Source organism: Camelus ferus, chromosome 14 (assembly GCF_009834535.1).
Source record: "Camelus ferus isolate YT-003-E chromosome 14, BCGSAC_Cfer_1.0, whole genome shotgun sequence".
NCBI classification, from domain to species: domain Eukaryota; kingdom Metazoa; phylum Chordata; class Mammalia; order Artiodactyla; family Camelidae; genus Camelus; species Camelus ferus.
The window spans coordinates 24,553,378-24,575,382 of record NC_045709.1 but is presented as its reverse complement, the minus strand read 5'-3'; positions in this window follow the sequence as shown (position 1 = coordinate 24,575,382).

Here is a 22,005-nt window from a genome sequence, read left to right as displayed (position 1 = left end):
CGAGAAAGCTGCCTCACATCCCTGCACTTCGGTGAAGACGTCCCTCTTCCCTGGTCTCCAAGCCTGTAATGAATCTCTTCTTCCAAATATCTGCTATATGCTGCACTGCTCAGTCAACACCTGGACAGTCTCTTGCACGGCACTTCGAGACCAACCCTGATGCCTCCAGCTCGAAGTACTTGAAGTCAGAGACATTCTCTCTCCTTCGGACTGACGTCTCTGGCCCATTTTCTTTCCTCTCCAGGCATTCTTTTCTCTAAACCTAAACAAATCTGTTCACATTATTCCTCTGCTCAGCAACTGGTGGTGCCGATGACGATGGTGATGACAGTAGTGCTGATTTTGCCTCAGCAGCTCCCTCCCACGTGGATTCCCTGTCTCTCTCAGGTGAAGCACCACCACAAGGGGAGTCTGATGAGGCGGCCTGACTCAGGCCTACAAACCCTTCCCGTGTCCGTGTCTCCACGCCCAGTAGACCCCCTCCCTGCTGTCTGGGAGCCTGTGTCCATCTAGACAAGGTAGGCTAGGGGTGACAACAGAGCCCTAGGTGGTAGCACACCACAGAGGGTCTTCTCCGTCAGGTCACGCTAGGGGTGGGGCAGCTTCTTTGTCAGCTCCTCCCCCTCAGCTCCTCTCCCTCCAGCTCCTCCCCCTGAGCTCTTCCCCCTCAGCTCCTCCCCCTCAGCTCCTCCCCCTCCAGCTCCTCCCCCTCAGCTCCTCCCCCTCCAGCTCCTCCCCCTCAGCTCCTCCACCACAGCTCCTCCACCTCAGCTCCTCCCCCTCCAGCTCCTCCCCCTCAGCTCCTCCACCTGCAGTAGGTCATCCCTTGTAGCCACTCAGATGAAAGAAACAGCCTGTGTGGAAGACTCACACCTGCTCTTAACTGCGTCTACTCAGAAGTGACTCACAGGCCTTACACTCACAGCCCAGTAGCACAGTTTGTCACATAGCCCAACATGACTGAGAAGGCCTGGGAGGGGAAGGGTCACACAGAGGATGTTGGAAGAATGCGGCTGTGATAGACGTGGGGTGGAAGACTGGAGGCAGCCTGACGCCATGAAAGGCAGAAAGAGCCCCAAGAAGTTGTACAGGAGACAGACTTGCACGTGAGCCTGGGGTGGGGCCTCTGACCAAAAACATCTACACCACCCTACGTGAGAATCTTGTCTACTCACTGCCCCAAACCTGCCAACGGTAGAGGCATTTGGCTTAACTTTCTTGAAGATTGCAGCGACCCTGAGAAACCCAAGTGGTTGTGTTCTCTCTCCCTCCAAATTAATTCAAAACGGGTTTTACCCGCAATCCCTGAGTGAGGTCAGAGTGAAGAGGCACTTCGTTGGGAAAAAGAAAGGTAATTTTGGAGCAGGGGCTACTTTGGAAAGTGGACACAGCTGAGCAAGGTGCTAGCTGCCAGGAGGCACGTGGGTTGACAGGGGGACGGCCGCAACGTGGGGGCCAGCCAGAGCCCTGGTGTCCACGTTCGCACTTCAGGTCCTGCTCCTCCTGTCTGTCCCTCTCTCCTGCCTGGTCCTCTGCCCAGAGCAGGTGTCAGGCTGGCTTCATGGGTAGATGTAAATCCCTCTGAGAAACACGGCAGAGTTAAGAATTAGATTAGCCTTATATTTTGACTTTGTGGATTGTATAGAATTTTATGATCTCAGTGTGGGATCCAAACAGCAATTTTAACTGTTTCTATAGAAAAAAAATTAATAATGATCTAAGTTCCAAACCTGGATGACAGATTTTTTTCTTCCAGTTTTATTGAGATATAATTGATACACAGTGCTGAGTTCAAGGTGCACAGCATGATATTACACACATCATGAGGACCATGATACATTTAGTGAACATCCGTCATCTCACACAGATGCAATATAAAAGGAACAGAGAAAAAATACTTTGTCCTTGGGTGGATTACATCTTTTAAATGAGATGTACTGCTTTTTTTTTTTCCTGATTGTAAAAGTAATACACATAATAATAAACTGTGAAAATATAGGAAAATATGGATAAATGAATTTAAATCTTCCATAGTATCACTTTAGACCCACAACCCACACTTTAACCAGGGCAGTACACACTGCCAGCCACTAGCCAAAATTCCTGTTTTTGCCTCCTGGGCCACACAGCTGGAATTCATTTCCTCTACTGCTGTCAAATGCGGCCACAGAACTAAATCCTGGCCAGTGCACACATACAGAAGTTACCTGTGCCCCTGCTGGGTCTCACACACCTGCACGTCTGCAGACTGGAATGATGGTCTCCAAGGCAACCTTGGAAGCCACACTTTGAAGATAGAAGTGCCCCTATCAGCCGTGGTCCTGCCAGAACTGTACAGAGGAGGGGCCCATGCTGACCTGCACACCCCCCTCTTCTCCTGTGGTACAGTCTTCAAACTTTCAGGTCTGCCCCTTCCTACAGTTCACCTGCCCCACTAGCACAGCTAAGGATTGACTAGATTTCTCTCGTAACCTGTAACTATCTACCACGGGCTTAGCATATGTAACAGATACTCAACAAATCTTTCCTGTCTGATTATTGATCAGTTGGTCAACTGAAACCATATATTCTCAAAGAAACAATTCCTACAGAACCCCTTTCTTTCTACAGCTGAAAAAATTTTTAAACAGTTTTTTATTGAGTTATACTCATTTTACAATGTTGTGTCAAATTCCAGTGTAGAGCACAATTTTTCAGTTATACATGAACATATATATATTCATTGTCACATTTTTTTCTCTGTGAGCTACCACAAGATCTTGTATATATTTCCCTGTGCTATACAGTATAATCTTGTTTATCTATTATGCATTTTGAAATCCAAATCTGTCCCTTCCCACTCCCCATCCCCTTGGCAACCACAAGTTTGAATTCTATGTCTATGAGTCTGTTTCTGTTTTGTATTTATGTCTGTTTTTCTTTCTTTTTTTTTTTTTTTATAGTCCACATATGAGCAATCGCATTATGATATTTTTCTTTCTCCTTCTGGCTTACTTCACTTAGAATGACATTCTCCAGGAACATCCATGTTGCTGCAAATGGCGTTATGTTGTTGGTTTTTATGGCTGAATAGTATTCCATTGTATAAATATACCACATCTTCTTTATCCAGTCATCTGTTGATGGACATTTAGGCTGCTTCCCATGTCTTGGCTATTGTAAATAGTGCTGCTACGAACATTGGGGTGCAGGTGTCATTTTGAAGTAGGGTTCCTTCTCCCTGAAGTGGGTCTCTTGTATGCAGCATATTGAAGGTTCTTGCTTTATTATCCAGTCTGCCACTCTATGTCTTTTGACTGGAGCATTTAATCCATTAACATTTAGAGTAATTAATGACAGATGGGTGTTTATTGCCATTTTGAACTTATTTTTGCAGTTGATTTGGTATTTCCTCCTTCTTCCTTTCTTCTTCCTTTTGTGGTTTGGTAATTTTCCTTTGTACTATCTTGGGTTTTATTTAGTTTTTGTGACTCACTTGTAAGTTTTTGGCTTATGGTTGCCCTTTTTTGTAAGTCTATTAACCCATTACTATAACTGTTTGTACTAAACAGATAGTAATATAATCTCAAACCCATCCTATGGAGAACAAAAAATTTTCAAAAGAAAAAAAATTCTCTATATTTCCTTGCTTCCCTCTCCCACTCTTAATGATTTAGATGTCTTCTTTTACAATTTTGTGTTTATTCTATTTATAATTCATGATAGTTATCACCTTTCCAGTTATGAGATTCTCACTTTTGTAGCATCCTGCTTCTTTTCTATTTAGAGTAGACCTGTCAATATTTCTTCTAGCATGGGTTTAGTGTGGCTAAACTCTTTTAGTTTTTGCTTGTCTGTGAAATTTTTTGTCTCTCCTTCTATTCTAAAAGATAGCCTTGCTGGATAGAGTATCCTAGGCTGCATCTTTTTTTTCATTCAGGACTTTGAATATATCTTGCCACTCCCTTCTGGCCTGTAGTGTTTGTGTAGAGAAATCAGCTGAGAGCCTTATGGGGGTTCCCTTGTAGCTCAAGCTTTGTTTTTCTCTTGCTGCCTTTAGGATCATTTCTTTATCCTTCACTCTGGCCATCTTGATTATGGTATGTCTTGGTGTGGGTCTGTTTGGGTTCTTCCTGTTTGGGACCCTCAGAGCTTCCTGTACTTGGATATCTGATTCCTTCTTTAGGTTTGGGAAGTTTTCAGTCATGATTTCTTCGAATACTTTTTCAATCCCCTTTGTTCTTTCTTCCCCTTCTGGAACCCCTGTTATGCGTAGATTGGCACACTTTATATTATCCCATAGGTCCCTTATATTGTTTTCATTATTTTTTATTTGTTTTTTCCTCAGTTGTTCTGATTGGGTGCTTTCTGTTGTCCTGTCTTCTAGGTCACTTGTACACCTGCTTTGTACAGCCTTTAGATCAGCTCTCACCTCAGCAAATGAGTTTGCCAATTCTACTTGGCTCTTCTTTATAGATTCTATTTCATTTTTGACATATTTTGTATCTCTAAACACTATTTCTTTTAGTTCCTTCAGTACTTTGATCACTCCTTTTTTGATATCTTGACCTAGTAGGCCATCGATGTCTATTTCATTGATCATTCTTTCAGGGGATTTCTCTTGCTCTTTTAATTTGGAGTGGTTCCTCTGCTTCTTCATATTGTTCATATCTCTCTGGCACTGTAGCTTAAGGAGTATCAGTTATCTATTGGTGTCCTTAAGGAGTTTATGTATTTATATATCTAAAGCCTATGCAGGAATAAAACTTTAAAAAGAGAGAGAATTTTAAAAGAATGGAGAAAATAAGGTTTGAAAACAGTGTATAATCAATAATAGAAGAGCAAGTTGAAGCGGAATAGCAATTGAGTTGAGACGTCTTTTAAAAACCTTTAAAAAAGGAGGAAAAAATCAGAAAACAATATTTGAAACCTGTGTATAATCAGTAACAGGAGATCAGAACCAAGAGAAGTAAAAATGAAATGTAGTGGATTTTTTTAAATAACAAAAATTAAAATATTTTTTTAAAAAAAATTGAAAGGGTTGAAAACTGTAGACATATACAATTGTTTTAAAGGTAAAAAATTTAAAAGGTAATAGAAAATAGAATAGATTTTTTAAAAGAATAAAACGAGAGAATTTTAAAAGGGAGGAAAAAAGGTTTGAAAACAGTGTATAATCAATAATAGAAGAGCAAGTTGAAACAGAATAGCAATCGAACTGAGATGTCTTTTAAAAACTTTTTAAAAAAAGGAGAAAAAAATCAAAAAACAATATCTGAAACCTGTGTATAATCAATAACTGGAGATCAAAACCAAGAGAATTAAAAATGAAATGAGGTGGATTTTTTTAAAAAAATAATAAAAAGATTTTAAAAGAAAAATTTTAAAGGGATTAAAACTGTAGACATATACAATTGTTTAAAAAGTAAAAATTAAAAAGATAATAGAAAATAGAACAGATATAAAAAAGATTTAAAAAAAAAAAAAAAGGATGTATTCTCCTGGAGACTGTGCACTCTTAAAGATTTTATCAAGAAGTCTTTCTGTCTTCGCCCTGTTTCGCGAACTCAGCTTGCTGTTTCCAGAGGCCCTCTGTTGGCGCCCTCGTCTGTGCTGCTCCCAGTGCCTGTCGGCAAGCAGATCCCGCCCCCTCCCAACACTGGGTCAGGTGCTGGTCTCCTTCGCAGTGGGCGGGCGGGTCACTCTCCCTCCGGATGCCGCAGTCAGATGCTGGGTGCGCGGGCGGGTGGATCGCGCCCCTTCCCAGCACTGCGGTCAGGGGCTGCGTTCCTGCCAGGAAGGGGGTGGCCGCCCGCCCGCTCCCGGCGCCGGTCGCTCCGCTGCTCTGTGCAGCTGCCCGCTCCACCTCCGGTGGGCGCTCCGTAGGCGGGCTCGGGGAAGACCGCGGAACTGCCCTGCCACCGCTCCGTGCCCAGACTCAGCTCCTTGCTTGTCTTGGTGGCGCGAGATCTCTGACGTGCCAGGGCAGAAAGATCCTGTCTGCCTGAGGCTGTGAGCAAGTCTCACCCTGCCCAGGAGGTTGCGGAGCCCCCTGGTGCGGATTCAGGGCACGGCCCCGCCCCTGCCCGGCGCTGCGCACAGGAGGAGATGGCGGCTGTGGCTGCTCCCCGCCTCTCTTCTCCCGAGAAGCGCCAGTAATGGCGCAGCGGCTCTGAGGAGACAAAGGCTACGGCACCCCTCCCCCCAAGGGCACACCAGCCATGTTGTTTTTCTTTTTTTTTTTTTTTTTTTTTTTTTTTCCGTAATTTATGGGGGCCCAGGTTGTTCTGTTCCGTGTCCCCTCTCAGCCACGGCACGCAGCACCTTGCAGTCCCCCGGGGCTGCCTCACTACAGCCGCCCCCGTCCTCTGCCCGGCTCAGGTGGCCTGTCCAGTCCCCGTCTCGGGCTAGGTGTCGCGGAGACCCTTTGTGCCCGTTTAACTCAGTTCTGTAGGTCAAGGGGTGCTCAGGGCAGATCTGAGCCTCGGAGGCCCTCCCTCCGTCCCGCTGGCCTCTCCACTGGAGAGGGGCGACCCAGCAAACGAGCACCAGTCCTCCTTTGCCGCTCCCTCCCTGTGGGACCGGTCCCGCACTGTTTTGCTTTTTCTTCTTTCATTTTTCCTTTTCTCCTACCAGATTTTTGGCGTCTTTGTCTTTCAAAGAGGGCGATGTTCTGTCGGCAGGTGCTCTGGTTGGCTGGGGGGGGGGTCATGGATGTGAGTTTTGGTGTATTTGTGGGACATGGTGAGCTACTAGCGTCCTTCTACTCCGCCATCTTGGTCCCGCCGCTGCAAATTTTTTAATACTAGAGTTGAGGCTTGCTGTCCAAGAGCCCCGTTGCCAGCCCAGCTGGGAGGCCCTTGCTGGAATTATCCATTTCCTCCACTGGGAAAGATGACCATTAAACCTTTCAAAACACAGTGAGGTCCAAACAATGAATGCTGGAGAGGCTGTGGAGAAAAGGGAGCCCTCCTGCACTGCTGGCGGGAATGCAGTTTGGTGGAAAACATTATGGAAAACAGCACGGAGAGTCCTCAAAAAGCTAAAAATAGACTTACCATATGATCCAGCAATCCCACTCCTGGGCATATATCCAGAGGGAACCCAAATTTGAAAAGATAGATGTACCACAATGTTCATAGCAGCACTATACACAATAGTCAAGACATGGAAACAACCTAAATGTCCTTTGACAGAGAACTGGATAAAGAAGTTGTGGTATATTTATACAATGGAATACTACTCAGCAATAAAAAAAAAAGAATGAAATAATGCCATTTGCAGCAACATGGATGGACCTGGTCATTCTAAGTGAAGTAACCCAGAAAGAGAAAGAAAAATATCATATGATAACACTCATAGGGAATCTAAAATATGACACAAATAAACTTATTTACAAAACAGAAATAGACTCACAGACATAGAAAACAATCTATTGGTTACCAGGGGGAAAGGAGGCGGGAAGGGATAAATCTGGGAGTTCGAGATTTGCAAATATTAACTACTGTATATAAAAACAGATAAAAAACAAATTTCTTCTATGTAACACAGGGAACTATGTTCAGTATCTTGTAATAACCTTTAATGAAAAAGAATATGAAAATGAATACATGTATGTATATGCATGACTGGGACATTAAGCTGTACACCAGCGACTGACACATTGTAACTGACTATACGTCAATTAAAAAAAAAACACAGTGAGTTTTGGGTAACAAAGAAAGAGTTTAATACTTATTTTACGAATCTGGAGTGTCCAGGGCAATGCCACATCATCACATCTAATTTCTAATGAGCGTCTCCTGGCAGCGTTTCCATGACAACAACATTTATGTGTTGATGGATCGATCCTGATACAATTTTCCCTGCTAAAGCACATGTTAATTCCAAGCATGCAGACAGGTGTCTTTTAGAACACAGACAATAAGCAAAAGCCCCCCATAAGTAAAGAAAAAAAAACAATGGGAGAGTGAAATTAGAGGATTGAAAATGAAGAGTAAGAAAATATTAGAAAGAAAATGCTTAAGCTGGAAAAATGAAGATAAAAACAAACAAATATATATTAAAGAAAAATGAAAAGATGAGAGAAAAAAATGAAAAGAAGGCCAAAGATCCAAGTAAAAGCTCTGAGATTTTCTAGCTTCACGGTGGCCAGCAGCCGGGCAAGGCTGGATGGAGCCTGGTTCAGATCAGCAAGGGCGGGCCTTTTCACAGTTGCTAGCTTTAATGGGCACCCCGACACCTTTCAGCCACTTTCTCCTCCATGAACATACTTCAGTGTGGAATTATGCTAACGATGCTGGAACTGCCTCTTCAGACCAGTTTAGCAGCTTGCTTAAGCCGGAGAGACGCGGGGCCGAGACTGATGGAAACAGGAAGTGGTCCACGGTCACTATTCCTGCGCTGTTAGACTTTCTGCCACTGAGCAAACACAAAGGGTGTCTTCCAAGGGCACTCACTGCCCACCTACCCTGCCACTCCATACATCCGCACCAGGAGTTGTGGCATTCCAGAGTCTTGCCAGAAGCCCACAGTAGGGCAGGGCCCCTGTGGACGAGCCTCACTCTCGCCAGACCACAGGCCTTTGAGCACAGAAGTGGGCCTGCTCCTGCCCTCACCTCCACTCTGTGCACCTCACTGCTGCTGGGGGTACATGGTGGGAAGTACCCCACACGGCACAAACTAAGCCCAAGACCAGCCTTCAGCAACACTGGGAACTGAGCAAATGATTATTCATGTGATTAATGTGATTTAAAGTTTTTGGAGTAAAAAAGAACTCCTTTATGTCAATTATATCTTATTTCAAAACATTTTTAATGAAACAATGTTTACGGCATGCCTAGCACACAGCAAGCCCTCACTGAAGGGCTGCTGCCTTGAAAAGGTCCCTGTGATGCAGTGATTCCTGAAGACAGCATCTCCCAGCCTGGAAGGCGCGTGCCCTCCAACTGTTACTGCTGTTTATTCACCCAATCTCCATGTAGAATATTCTGACTCACCAACCATGTATCTAATTAATGTAAATGTTAACAGTTTCTAAACAACAGAACATAAAACATAAATGCAAACAAAATCTGACATTTAAGTGGGTACTTCCAAAGACTGCGCACGTGTATCTTACTTTATGGAAAAATTATTTTTTTTAAAAAGTGATCTCTAAAATCACTTTCTTGCTAATTCCCTGCTTATTTTCTGTTATAAATGGCAAGGAGTAGGAGAATTACGATGCTAGTCCAAAAACCGTTTGTCCAGGGCAATGGAAATGCTAGTCATTGAAACCAAACAGTTGAACACTAACTGACAATTCCTGCCGCCTCTCAACAGCCCACATTTCCCACACGGCAGCACCTGGAGCGTCCCTATCGGCCATCTGCCCTGGTTTTCCTTCTGAACCGCAGAACGTCCCAGGACCCCCACTTTATGCCCACTGCTTCTTTCTGTGTGGCTTTGCCCTCCTCCGTGGCCTCATAAGGCAGGGTAGCACTTCCATGCCTCGACATCTAACACATGGCACTTCAATTTTGAGGGTGGAGAATACATAATGTGAATTATTTCCCTGCTTTATTAGCGCTAGAGTATTGTATGCTGTGTTTACTTAAAATGAGACTTACTCATACTACATATAATTTCCAAAGATGCTGTACAAAGGCCCTCATCAGATTCATAAAGCTTTCCCTCCACAGCCAGTGTGAATATAGGAGTATTTCCTATGTCTGGTCAGTGCTGTTCCCAACACCCTTCAGACTTCCGAAAGAAGGTAATTGTCTGCATTAAACACAAGAATCGATGTTCCTTATTAGAAATAACCATTTGTTCATTAGTGACTGACGCTACCAAAATGACAAGTTAAGAGCAATGGATTTTTCATTCTTTACATTTTAGTAAATTCATCAAATAGATGGTTTACCTTAAAGGGTTATCCCACTAATTCCAGAAGATAAGAAAAGAGTGGTGCAGATCCAATCACGTTCACATACTTGCTGAAGCAGTTGGAGGAGCCGTGCTCCATCTCAAACCTGGATTCTCCTTTTTAAAGGAAGGATGACCTTGCTCATTGCCAGGTCATAAAGCTCGAGCGTGTAAGTTGCCCAGAAGGGCCAGTGAGGTGATGTGTTAGGTGAATCCAACGCTGATGTAAATCCTGAAACTACACCGAGAACTTGGATGGAAAATAACTAAATAATTTAAATAAAATTAAACTATCCAGAGGTCCTCCAAGACCATTCAGAAAAGGGACACCACTTGATTTAAACAGTTGCTAATTTGTTTTACTTTAAAAGTTACATCATATGCTCCATGTAGTGACCTGCACGGACTCCCTTAGGTCACTGATAAAACAAAAGCCACCCAACTTCTCATGCTGCCATCACTGGCACTTCAAAAACAAGAAAATAAAAGAATTGCCATCCTTCTATCCTTCCTGGTTCCTTGCTCCCCAAATGAGGGGATTACTTGAGGAAACTGAATCTTTTGTGCAAATTGCACATCTGGCCTTGAAGATACAAATTTCCAACCTCTGTTAGAATCCATATTTACACAGACTTTATGGGAACACAGGTGAAAATTCTATTTTAAGGATACAATAAGCTCATAAGGAAATTACAAAGTTTAATTCTAAGTGAGTATATTCGGGCGTTCTCTCCCTTCTTGTGCCCCAGGGTTTCATCTGGTTTGGGAGGTGCTGACCCTCTGACCTGGAAGGGTAAATTTTTTACCTCATTATATACACACTCATTTTTTTTCCGAAGGAATTTTCCAAGACTTTCTATCTCCCTGCTTCTAGAGTTAATGAGCTTTCCAGGTTTCCAAGAAAAGAATGCTACATGTCGCCTGTGGGAACACGTCCCCCCCCACTTCCCCATCCAGTCAGGTCCACCAGGCACTGACCGCCAGTGTGACCAGGAGATGGGAAGTGAGTTTACGTAACTGTAATTGTCAGTTCACCTTGGAATCCCTTTCTGCCACCTTTCCCTGAGACATTGTCTGGCAAGCTCCCAGACCGCCCGGGGTGGCTGTCCGCAGTGCAGAGCTTGTGAGGTGGCAGCAGCAGCACTGACTGTCTCCCAAGTTCTGAAAGAGCCCGAGCTCTTCTTGGAGTGTGGAGAAGGCCCAGAAGGAAGGGCAGATAGTTCCTAGCGTTTCACAGGCATTTCCATCAGCTCTCATGAAACTGTCCATGGAACTTTACAAAGAAGATTCAACAAACTCTCCCTTCCCTTTTGCCCCGAGTCAGAAGAATGAAGGAGAGACTACATAGCAGAAATAACTCCAGGTTGCAGGCCTGTCACTCCACTGCTCTGTGATCCCACTGAGTTTCCATCGCCCTCTATAAAGTGCTCGTAGCAACCTACCAGTCCAATTTGAACCAGAGAGACAAAACCAACAGGAGACATATAAGAGACTGATTGCAAAGAATTGCTTTACAACATTGTAGGGGCTGGGAAGGCAAGTCTGAAGGCCAGCAGGAAGCGGAGCTAGCGTCTACGAGGTGGAATTTCATCATCAAGGAAGCCTCCACTCTGCTCAAAAGGCCTTTCATCTGTCTGGTGGGGCCCACCCAGATTCTCTGGGACAATCCCCCATGCCTAAAGTCAGCTGACTATAGACTTCAGTCACCTCTTCAAAATACCTCACAAGACCACCCAGAAGGGTGCTAGATTGAATAACTGGGGTGCAGCTCTGCCAAGTGGACACATCAAACTGACCCTCACGTGGGCTTGTCCTCACCAAGCCCCAGGCGTGAGACATGGTGGCCCCAAGTCACAGACCCGGGGGACAGCCTGCTGTCTTACAGGAACTTGAGCAGTTGTGTGAAAAAGAACCCAATGAATATTAAATCCTACACTACCAACCTCATTCAAATTCTCTCAGATTTGCTAACATTCATACATATAATTCCATACAATGTAATCAGTGTGCACATAACTTATTTTCTGCTATTTTCATCTAATTTTATTTCATTTAGGCATCTCCTTTTATTGACATTTTCTACATGATAGTCATTTTTTCCAATTAATTCACAATATTCATTTGTGGTATAACATGCTATAATGTTAAGTCGTGGCCCCTTTTTTGCCATTTGAATAGCTCCAAATATTTGCCATTCAGAAATCTACTACTGTGGACATATTTATGCAAGTTATTTTTAAGGCTTTTGAATAAAACCATTCCTATCACTGCTTCATACCCTCCAAATCACCAATCCCATTGTAGATGCTGCACAACACCTGCCCTGCTCGGCACCTGGCAGAGGTGAAAGGAGGGTCTTACCTCAGCTTCCATGCTTGTACGTGGGACGAAGTCCCCGGAGAGCTCCAGGAGCCAGCTGGGTCCGTGAAGTTCTCAGACTTGGGAAGGGAAGGAAGGACGTGTTCCCATGACGCAGGGTTCAAGTCTGAGTTTGGTGACGGTGTACTTACTGCTGTTAACTGTGCTTGGGCAAATCAGCCTCTTCCTTCTGATTTACCAGGAGCCTATAAAATTAGGTTTTCTATCCCAGGAAATGCCCCTCTGATGGAGGTTAGCGGTGTCCTAGCACATGTATATGCTAACAGCATAGTAACTCTCCATGGATGAAAAGTGCACCACACAAAACACTGGTGAATGTGTTTGCCCTTGAGACCGTGTTGCAGGACTGAGATTCCACGGCACACGTTTGGGGAACCACGGATAAACAGAATCCTCAGGAAATCACCTTTCTGCGTATCCCCGTCTCAGGATTAATCGTCAGAGCTGCGTAATCTGAGTCTACGTGGCTGAGACCAAAGGGGCCAAGAAAACAAGGGTGTTTGGGAAATTGGTTGGATCTTTCCCAAACCTCCAAATCTGGGTGATCCTGTCAGCTGCAGACTTGATGTCTGTACTGGTCAAATCCACCAGAAAGGTCCTGAATGCCCTATTGCCTTTTCTTTTATAGAAACAGTTTACAAGCTGCCTTTGAAAACAGAGCTTGTAACCAAGATAAAATTTAGCAGAAGTAGCTTGGCCTCTACGAGTTCTCAGGAAAACTAAGAATTCAAGTCACTTCATTGCAGGCTCTTGAATCGTTCAAGGTCAGAGGCTCTGCTCCGTGCTTCCCTCCCCTGCGGCTGACTATTCATTGTCAGCCTCCCTGCTGCTACCCCGACATCCCACGGTTAGTAAAATGACCTCAGAACAAACCACAAGGAGATCTGGTTCTAGAACAGGGCTTATGAAACTGGAGCAGGTGATGATAGTAACTGGTTACACAACATACACAGCATCAGTTGCTTTTTCCTGTAAACCTCCTTCTAAAAGGCAACTGATCACACAAGCCTCCTTTAGGGTACAGGCAAATGACTGAAACTGCCTTTGACATTTGATTTCTTTTCTATGTGCTAAAAGTTCTCTGTGAGGTTTGCTGGTCTGATGAACTTAAGGAGTTTGCATTAGCTCAGGATTCCCCAGAGACACAGAACCAATAGGATGTTTAAATAGGGAGAGATTTATTTCAAGGAAATTGCTCACACAATTGTGGGAGCAGGCAAGTAGAAAATCTGCAGGACAGGCCAGCAGGCTGGAGATGCAGAGAAGAGCTGGTGTGGCAGCTGGAGTCCAAAGGCTGTCTGGAGGCAGAATCCCCTCCTCCTTGAGGGACCTCGGTCTGTTCATGCGTTAAGTCCTTCAACTGATTGAATGAGGCCCACCCACATTATGGGAGGTAATCTACTTTACTCCAAGGGCACTGACTTAACTGTCAATCACATCTTTGAAACATACCTTCACAGCAACATCTATACTGGTGTTTGACCAAAATCTGGGCAGCATGGCCTAACCAAGCTGACACATGAAACCACAGAGCTCCAGTCAGAATTTTCTAGGAGGTGAAAAGTTACCTCAGAAGCAAGATGGGGTGGGTGAACTGAGAACAGCTTTCTGGCTTCCATGTGGCAGGCCTTTCATGGCAGCATCACTGAGCCCCGTGGAAAGGCACAGGCTCCACAGCACAGCCCAGGGTCTGGCTCCCCTGATCTGAGCCCAACCCCAGCCCCTTCCCCGCCATGCAGCGAGGGAAAGAGGGGGAAGAAAGGTGCCTCTGGGTCACCACGTGTCCACAGCCACCCCGCGGGAAGGGGCAGGCATACTGGAGATCCAACAGCCTGTCGCGGCCCAGCTAATGGCACTTCCACTCACTCGCCCGCGGCAGGAGACCTGTGTCCCCTGCAGACGGACCAGCTCCGACACACACTCTACTACTGAGGCATGGGGAACAAGCGACAAAGCCTGGCATTTGCTGAACTGAGTTGGACAATCTCCTGAAAAGACCACAGGTGCCCAGGTCCCTGGCTGGGTCTCTGGGCATCAGGATGTGAGCCGTGTTCTGTCAGCCCTCGTTCCTCTCCAACCCAAAGCCCTCCAGGAGCCTGGGATGCCAGGAGAGGTCAAGTCCCTCCTTGCCTTCCCCAGCTCCAGCCCTGGTCATTCTAAGCCAGCTCTCTGTCCACCAGACCCCAGGGTTTGTCTCCACTTCCTGCAAGTTCCTGCTGAACCACAGTCTCCACGAGGCATTGCCACTGTCTGTGCTCACGGCCCGCAGGGGCTGAACCTCCGCGTTTACAGAGTCCGTGAAGCAGACTCACCACCCTCGTTCATCTGTGAGCTGGACCGTGAGACCAAAGGGAATGACAGTGCACACAGGCTTTCCAGTGACTGAAGTTTCTGTGCTGGACCCACATTTGTGTGCCTTGTCCTATTTCTGAACGGAGGCACTTCCACCCTCCATCCAGCCTGCTCTGCAGTGAGCCAGGCATGCCCAGGCAGGTCCTAAATTTAGACACAATCTAGGCTCAGGCTGGAAGCCCTCTCATGCTTGCAATGGGTTCCTCTGCCCTGTGTAAACACACACATCAGTTACATTTAGAAATATAGAAATAAGCTGAAATGTGGGTACTTTGGGGTCATCACAATTCATTGTTGTTTGTAGAATGAACCCACATCCCTGCGTATGAAAAGCTCTACGCAGTGTCACAGACACACAGCCAGAGCCGGCACAAGGCTGCAATGCGTGCACATCTGGCCACCCTGCAGAGGGGCAGCTGGCTTGTGCCAACTCGCCCGCACTCCACACCCCTTCCTTCTGTGAACAGGGGCAGCCCTTTGCCAGGAGGTGGCTATGAGACACTTGCCCTTCAATACGCAAATCTGAGCTGCAAGAGTCTAACACCCATTTTAATTAAGTGCGATAAAACTGCCCCATAAGTACTTACAAAGGCAATAGAAAGGTTCTCAGACCGTGAAGTGTTAGAATCAAAGGGACCTTAAAGAGCCAGGGCCCTTGACCTTGGCTGTATAGCAGCATCACCTGGGGAAGCCGTCCAACCTCTGCTCACACCAGACCACTGACATCACTCTCTGGTGTCCAGACATCATCTCAAGCCCACTGGTTCAGGAGAATCACCTGGGAGGCCCGCAGGACTTACCCTGGACTTATGTGGGTGTGGGGTCCAGGGAGGTTTTCAAGCTCCCAGGAGATTCTGTGATCAGCCAGGTTTGGGAACCACTGACCTACTCAACTCCGACACTGTCTGCCATCATAGGAATGTTAGACATCTTGTCCAACAAATGCAGCCAGCAAACGGGAGCGGTAGGACTCAGGGCTGCAGGCTCAGCTCAGCACTATTTATGAAGAGATCATCAAGTTTCTCTCTCAAGCTGGGAAGAAATACCTACTTTTATGTTTTAGGTTTCACAAAACAATGAATTTTTTCCTGTTACATCGGGGCCCCCTTATATCTAGAAATAAACAACTGCAAAATGAGTTTTTTAAGGAGTTTATAAGAAAGGTTTTCTTAATTGCAAGAGTCAGTTACTAAAGTCGAGGGTGAGCTGGGGCTCAGTTGGTGGAGAGCATGCTGAGCATGCTCAAGGCACCTGGTTTGATTCCCAGTTCCTCCATGTGAAAAAGATTTTTAAAAAGAAAGAAAGAAATCAAAATAAAATCAAGGGTGATAAAGTGAGATTGTGTGATCTTTTAAAATGATATTTTCACAGTCGTCTTTCATTTCTCCAAGAGAATTGAGACTTGGAGGCCCCTGCTCCACGCCAGGCCCCACAGCTGTGTCTGAGACCCTGGAGAAGGTCCGTGGCTCAGCAGCAGAGAGCTCGCTTCCCTGGCGAGGAGACAAACGAGGCGAAGCCATGCGGGACCGCCGGGCCAAGACTGCCGTTGAGAAGTCTTCCTCCAGCCTTCTAGGTTCTTCTGGCTGATCCAGAATCAAGGTGACAGGAGAACGACTAACAGGAGAAAATCAAACAAAAGCCTAACAACACGTGCACACGGAAGACCCAGGAGCACTGAGCAAGCCTCCAAAATGGACGAAGCCCTCGCCTCAAATACCATACTCAGCCAAGGACCAGAGAGGACGTTGAGGGTGGGGAGTCAGTGACCCAGAAAAGCACACAAAACAAGGGTGAGGTTGTTAGACATTTTCAAGCCTTTGTCCTCCCCACTGACACCTTTCTAGATTTGGTCATCCTCCTCTTCCTGGTACAAGGCGGGAGACACCCTTACAAGAGGAAGTTTCCCTTACAAACGTAAATGCTTCTTACAAAACAGTGACTCCCACCTGGTTTTCAGAGTTTTTCCCATCTCTGCTGTGTCTCAGGAGACAGACAGCTTAAAGCAATTAACATCCCAAAGAGACGTATTTGGGGAGGCTGATTCTGCGCCGCAGTGTGATGGCGGCAACATCCAGAGGAGGTAGAGCAGGAGGCGGGCTGCTCCTGGAGAACACCCGCCTCAGGGAGACCGCGAGTCTCGAGGTGGACGCGGTGTCTCCAGACCCCGTCCAGCCCGAGGAGGAGGGAAGCTTCCGCAGCTCGTTTGTCCTGAAGAAACGCTGCAGTTCACTGCCTCCTGTGGTAATTATCACTGGAGATTTTTTGCTGTTGTTTCTTTTTTTCACTGGTTTGTTTGGGGCTTGTCTCCTACCAAGTTGTCCTTTGCTCAGTCAGAGATGAAGTATTTGGCACGAGGTAGCCGTGCCTGCGGGTACTCTATGAATTCTTGGTGCCTGAGTGACCACAGGTGGCCGTGAAGGTGATCCTCTCACCCAGGGACCCTGACTCGTTGTGGAATGTGCCCCCTCTGCTGGTTGCCTCTGAAACAGACAATCCCTCAGTGCTCGTCTCAGATCCAGGACTGTGACTTCCACACAGTGTAAGAATTTTCTGGCTGAAGAAATAATTGATTTAAAAAAAAACTTTCTTCCACGCTCATTCACGCTGTCCATCTTAAGACAAACCCGGCTCTTGGGAGGAACTGGCACAGCAGGAAGAGAAAGTTGAGTGTGTTTTTCTTTTCATCTTTGGCCTAGCAATGAGAAGACCCATAGAGCGTGGGCTGGTGTCCCCAGATGTGTCTGCTGACAAGCAGTAAAGGACCCCCAGGCACCTAGAGGGAGCAAGGCTGACCATGTTAACAAATAGCATGCAGTGAAATTTGCATTTTGGCTAAACAATGAATAGTTACTTTTTTAGTATAAGTATATCATATGTGATATGTGAGACATACTAAGAAATTATTCACTGTTTCTCCGAAATGCAGCTCTAGCAGGAGCCTGTATCTTATCTGACAACCCTGGGAGGGAGGGAGGAGAGACAGAGGAGAGAGGTCAGAGCCAGGTCTAAGAAGGCTGGAAGCTGGTGCAGCTGGCCTGAGGGGCAGCCAGCCCCATCGAGACGCTTCCCAGGCTGTGATGCTGGTGGCCGGTGTGTCAACAGAGGCTGCCCCAGCTGCCCCGGCTGTTTCCCCGGGGACACGCTGGCCGCACAGGAGGACCTCTGTGAACCTGCCTCGTTCCTCCTGCCTCCTCGCTTCTCCTGGGGCCCCAGAGCACTTGGCTGGGCAGGTCTGACCCCTTCCCGCCCCCATGGGCCACAGCAGATACAACCTCAGAACCTCAACTACCCACTCACCTCTTCGGAGAACTTACCAGGAGAACATGTAGCCAAGCAGCCGATGGTTTTCTACTGATTGTCCCTTGAAGACAGCCTTTCAGTTCCTTGACTGGTTTTTATTTCCTCGGTTTATGTACAAAATGCCTCCTCTCTAGCCATGGTCTGAACCCTGGGCTGGGTGCTGAAAGGCCCACTGCGGCACCCTTTCTGGATCAACAAGAGCTAACTCGGGCCCTGCTGTGAAGGAGACCAGGGATTTGGGCTGTGTTCCCTCTCTTTCTCTTTTTTCTTCCCCATTTGCTTCTAGAGTAAATTTTTGGAATTTTGAAGTGCTGATCCCAGGACAGATATGTCCATAGAGTTAGACAAACCTACTTCATGTTGACCTAAGATGTTGGTCATCACAGACAATTATTTAAAGTACATCAGAGAGAAGAGATGGCCGAGATAGTGAAGTGCTGTTACATGTGCCTGCCTTACAGGGAACACTGACTCCACGAGGACCAGGTCCTTCCTCTCACCCCAAAACTGCACCTGGTGTCTCACAGGGACAGGCCAGGCGTGAAACTGGGGGTTGAGCACTGTTCTACTAACATCCCTGGGAAGAGGCCAAACGCTGTTTTGGTTAATCTGGATCATTGTCAAGGAGGACAGCCCCTCATCACTATTGCAGACAGAAGCTGATCCTTGCAGATGAAGGATGAGGTGGACTGTGTCTCTTAGGGCTCCCCCACACACACACCACAGCTCTCAGAACAGCTCTGTTCACCCTGGAAACACAGGGTACATGTACATATGTGGGGGCACACAGCAAGGAGCCTAGAAACTCCTCTAAATCAGATTAGGTGACCATTGTTTGCCCTTCCTTTCCTTGTTTCATTTCAAAGGCTCTTAAGAGAACAAATAAATTGTATCCAAATTAATAGCAGCTCAGGGACTAGACATGCTCAGGGCGCTGGCTGCTAAAGCACATGCACAACACCTCGCTGGCGCTCTGCGGGCTTACAAGCGCCCAGCAAGAAGGGAGCTTGGTTCAAATCCACGCTGGGACAGCTGCAAGCCTCACGGTGAGGTAAGCCTCAGCTTCTGCTCCAGAACCTCTCATCTCCCCAAGATGCTGTTTCTTTTATGACACTCTCATCCTCAAGGGCTCCCTCAGCCCATGGAGGGATGAAGCCCTGTCCCCGCACAGCCCACCTTGACCCTGGACCTCCTGCTACTCCCTGAGAGGACCGTCCTGCCAGCCCCGGGCTCCCCCCCCCGCCCCGAAACGCCCTGGGCCATGTCTCTGCAGGAGCCGGTGCCCTCCTCTCTCCTCCTGCTTATGCCCGGTTACCCCGCCCTCCAAACGCACCTGCACCCGACACACCCAGGGAAGCGCCCGCCTTCCCTGCCCCGAGCGCACTTCTTCCTCGGCTGTTTGGAAATGTGCCTGCCCACCGGCCCAGGGCAGGCACCTCTCCTGTCTGTGTCGGTGCTCTAACCTGGGTGATGCATCACCTCCTCCACCAGGGGAGCTCTGCCAGACGAAGGGCCAGGGCACTGCCACATTCAGATTGCAGTCTCCCATAAACACTTCAGGAGTAAATACAAATCCGAGTGTCTGCACTTGGCTCCCCGACTCTGAAGGCCGTGGGAGCTGGTGACTAGGAGGGTATCAGCTCGCTCAGGAGAAGGGACAGACTCCTGCAAAGTCAACCAAACACATTTGTGTGAAGGAAGCTTCCATGTCGTGGGTCACACATTACACGTGCACCCATCCATGATAAAGCTGAGGGTGACTCCAGTGGGGAAAAATCTCTTTTCGCCCTAAGATTAAAAAACAAAAATCAAAGACCTCAGAATGCAATCAATATTTTTCAATCACTTATTACCTGGAAAACTAATTTTCTGAAAAAGGATCTTATTACCCAAAATAAGTCACAGAGAACAAAGGCGGCCGTGCGCTAACCTTTGGGGAAAAGGAAACACACCTGTGGCCGCCCCGGGGCCCACCTGAGCCCCTGCAATCCCTGGACGCGCCAGCCCACCTGGCCCCGGACTCCAGCAGGCAGGGCGTCAGCAGGTGCAGGTGCTGGTTTCTGGAAGCCAGATTCCTCTCCACGGGATGTCCAGACGCCCCTGTGAATGAAGAAATGAGGAAACAGTGCAGAGGCGTGCTTGACTGAAGCACTGTTTTGTTTTTGTTTTTCATTCTGCCTCCAACTCCCTGGAGGGGCCCTCACGGATGGAGAAATGCTGCCTCGTCATAACCTGGTAGGATGAGCAATACAGGTGTGTGGGATGGCATGTGCGGAGAGGAGCGAAGAGGAAGGGCGGGGGCTGTGAGGCAGGAGGTGAATCTTCCTCTTCCCACTGTTGCCTAGATCCTCTTCTCCGACTTGACACCCTCACGTCTGCCTGGGGAGCCTGCTGTGGATAACCTGTCACCGAGGGGCTGCAGCAGGAGGGGCCGCTCAGGCACCGGGAGGAGTAACTGACAAGCACAGGCCCAACGCCCACCTTTCACGGAGGCCACTAAGGGATGGAAACAAATCTAGATGATGAATTCTAAGTGTTAACATCTCTCCCCATCTTTCCTTTCACCTCTGAAAGCACTTAGAGTCTGTACCACTTACTGATAAATTCCATTCTGTCTTGGGTCATTTACTATCATTTACTTATTAATTTTGCCTCTTTAACTCAAGTGTACCTTCCTCTGACACAATTTTGGTGCCATTTCTCCCTACCACCCCTATGTCTAGTGCAGTTTCAAATACACAAAGTGTTTTAATTGATTAATATGAGCTAGGAATAGTTACATATATGATGACAGCCTATCGAACATGTAGCATCTGTCACTTAGAGCAGTCCTAGCAGAGACAGCATGGCTAAGCTTCTTTTCAAAGATGGGAAAATCCAGCTTCCATAGAAGCTGCTACTGCAGTCTCAGGCAGGGGAGGTGTCCGGTTTGTACCTTGGCCTTTCCAGCCAGCCCAAGAGAGGTCACCAGAACTGGGTGGAGATCAGGGTCCCTGCCCAGAACAGCACAGGAGAGAGCCCCTGGGGCCTACAAGAGGTGGGTCAATGTTTCCGAGGGAAATCCAGTTTGCACTTCTATCAGGTAAGGACCAACCCAGGTGCCTGCTTCACAGATACCTGGAGGCCATTCTCAATGAGGAGCACTGGGATCTGGGACTCTGCTGCAGGATGACTGGTGGTGGAAAGCAATAATTCTGGAGTTAGGGTGGGTGTGGGGGGAGTGGCAGAAGTTGCACCCAGGACACCTGATGGCATCCGAGGCTGCCCCCAGGGCAGCAGGGCCACAGCAGCAGCAGCTGAAACTGGCACCTGGCAGAAGCCAGGATCTCTGCAGGGCCAAACAGTGCAGGACAACTGAGATTTTTCCAAACTTGACACCAACAAGGTTAACAGCAATCTTCTCCAAGGGGGTTGCTATGTCTTACTAATGTTTAAAACTGTGCCATCTCCTGTCCGTTAGCCCACTCCTCTCCTCAACTCCCTCTCTCCTGTCCCCTAATCAAGACAGTGCACTGGGTTTGCTCTGCAAGCTTGAACTGGACTGGAGCCCAGGGGCCTCTCTCCAGGCGTCCTGGTTCTTCATCCAACGTCTGTCCAAAAAGACAGAGCAGCAGCAGCCACTCTGTGCCTGCAAACCCTTTCTCTTGGTTCCCAGCAAAAAGGCACAAAAGTTTCATACAGAGTTTGTATATCCTTACACAGAACTCCTCCGAAGTACACTGCTGCTTGAGTGTGGACTAGAATGTAACTTCTCCAACTCTAAAGAACGGGTGACTGTAACTGTAGCCAGATGTCACCAGAGTCTATCACTCCCTTGTGACTTAGCTTAGTGAAGGAGTGACTCACTGCTGTTGCCCTGCTCCACGGTTGGGGGGGGGGTGACTTCAAATGCTGCCCTTTTGGAAAGAAAAGAAGGGAAGGGGGGAGGGAAGGAGGGGAGACGGCCAGTAGTTGGAGAGGGAGGTCTCCATCCCGGGAGGGATGGGGTGTTCCTCCCAGAGCAGCCCCAAGCTTCGGTTCTGCCCTCCAGGCAGCCTCATCCCAGAGCCCGCTGACTTCACAGCCCCTCCGTCCTCAGGACCCTGC